Below are 2544 nucleotides of genomic sequence, written 5' to 3'. Positions count from 1 at the left end.
AATAAAAAAAATTATAGAAACAAAAAAGAAGAAGAGAAAGAAAAGAAAGAGGAGTTATTTGACAAAAATATAAAACAGAAAATAATACCAAAATTTTTGAATCGTTTGACATAAAAATTCTTTAAATTTGACACCAAAATTTTGTAATATATTTACTACTCTTGATCTATTATTTCTTAGCTTTACTTCTTTTTTTCTTTTCTTTATAATATTTTTTCACTTTCCAATTAATTATATTATTGAGTAGCTTATATGGTGATAGACTCAACTGAAGTGATTTATGAATTAGTTTTCGAGAGAATAACAACCTCCTTTCCTTGTTTTCTTATAGAAAAATTAAAGTATAGATAAGCAATATAAATATTGAACAATGTGAATAATAGTTTAAAAAAAATTAGATTCAATTTATTAGAATAATCAATTTTTGAATTTAAATTATTAAGGTTAGACAACGTAACCCTCTCTTAATATACCGTCACATCACATTTTCATTCCATTTCAACCTTTTTTCGCTTTTCCACTCACACCGTCATTCATCCCGATCCTTCCTTCTGCCGCTGAGACCGACACTCCTCCATCTCCGTTGGTCAGCCGAATGCGCCTCTCCTTCTAGTGCTCAGCTCACTCCCTTCTCCTACCCACTGTTCATCCACTGTTGCTGCTGTTTTTGCATCACTCTTTATCATTCTCCTCCTGTGAAGTCAGTAAAGGTTGTACAATTTTACTCTCTTAATAATTTTTTCTTCGTCCACTCCTTCATCCTCATCGGTTGAAGGAGTAGCAGCAGTGTTAGTTATTGCGTAGTTTGTTACATCAATGACCACTTGAGTTAGTGATTGCGTGATTTTCACTTGAGTCACTGGAGAAGAACCTTCATCTTCATCGGTGGCCGCCGCCAGTAGTTGTCGAACCGTTGAAGGAACAGTAGCAGTGTTAGTCGTTGCGTCATTTTTGCCATGGCCTTTCAGTAAAGATACTTCAATGGTCAGTTCAGCATGGTCATTTTTGTAGGTATGCGGATGATTATTTTAATTTTTATGTGGATGGTTATTTGATTGGATTGGATTTAGTTATATACAATTAAAATATGTTGGATGTTCAATTCACTAAATATGCGGATGATTATTTTATCCTTAAATGGATGGTTATTTTCACTATGGGTGAGCGATACCGTTCATTTCTGGTCTGGAGGAGAGCGACGTCAATGAGGATCCTTGTTGATGTACCAGCGGTGGTGAGGAGGATCCTGGCAGCGATGATGGAGGCTAGTTGGCGACCAAGCGATGGTGGCGACAGCAGAGGACTTGAGGGTGAAGCTGATGCTTTGTTATATTAGGATATAATGAATCGTTAAAGTTTTTGAATTATTGAATAGCGTGTTTTAGTCGGATAATTCAGGTGGAGTGTTTTTTTTTTATTTTCACTGGGTCAAATTTTCAACCCGTTATTCATGTTGTTCAAATTTTTTATTGTCTACTTAACGGAGTTGTTTCTTATATTATTTGTGACTCGATACCTTTGGTGAAACTGAGTTGCATAAATAATTTAGTAACACTTAGCTTGTTATCCCAAAAACAAACTAAAAACAAAGAAAAATTAAAGACTTATGTACAATTATATTTCTAGTCCAAAAAAAAAAGTTTTAATAAAAAATATGTTAAAAATATCATTATTTATATTATTTTTTAACGATTTAGTCTTTTAAAATAAATAGTTTCATCACAATTACTAATGCAAGTTAATTAAGCAAAAATATTAGCTACAAGCTTGTTTTTGCTATTTGTAATAATCTTCTAATTATTGAAGATACCCTATTTTTATCTTTGGTCGGATGCACATTATTTATATATTAAGATGAAGCTAAGTGACAAAATACATTAGTAACTTTCAATTTGATGTGACTTTCCACCATGAGAGGGGAACAAATAGCGACCCACATATGACTATGGAAAACATGATACAAGAGTGTTGTTTCAAAACTTTAGATTATATACTTGTCGTTTCCCGGCAACCAAAACCGACACTTTTAATTTTGCTGTGGATATATTATGCATAATTTGGTATTGCTTGGAAAACCAAAATTGATTGTTCTGACCTTAAAGTACTTGACCTTTTTTTGAGAGCTTTTCTTGCCGTCTGGGACATTCCTGTTCTTCACACACTAATGATCATAGTGCAATGATAATTGCATCATATAGATAGTGGTTTTCTAATGGTACATATCCGCTTCTCTATTACCAAAAAAGGATATTATTATTAGACTAATCACTTTTCGTGGTAATAATGAAGACATTCTCTTACTATGACCTTTTTTACAACCATATACGTACCTATATATAGATGTATAGAAATGCATATTTAGTGGTTATGAAAAAGTTTGATATGTTAGTTGTTGGCAAAAAAGTTGGATTATTTTGTCATTATATGTTTGAGTATTTTACGTATAATTAATATTTGATTATTCTAAGAGTTAGTCAGAAACGAAGTTACATAGAGAAAGAGAGAGTAATAGTCCCTCTAATTTTAATTTTTATCTATAAATTA

At 32.0% G+C, this 2544-nt stretch overlaps 1 long non-coding RNA gene across 1 annotated transcript in view; it reads right to left on the bottom strand.

Moving 5' to 3' along the window:
* The window catches only part of LOC110270784, a 16116-nt gene that overhangs the window by 386 nt on the left and 13186 nt on the right, over window positions 1–2544 (bottom strand). The gene's annotated exons all lie outside the window — the stretch shown is intronic.

This window comes from Arachis ipaensis, chromosome B04 (genome assembly GCF_000816755.2).
Source record: "Arachis ipaensis cultivar K30076 chromosome B04, Araip1.1, whole genome shotgun sequence".
NCBI lineage: Eukaryota > Viridiplantae > Streptophyta > Magnoliopsida > Fabales > Fabaceae > Arachis > Arachis ipaensis.
The sequence above is the reverse complement of the archived record's forward strand: the minus strand, read 5'-3'. Positions and strand labels throughout refer to the sequence as shown.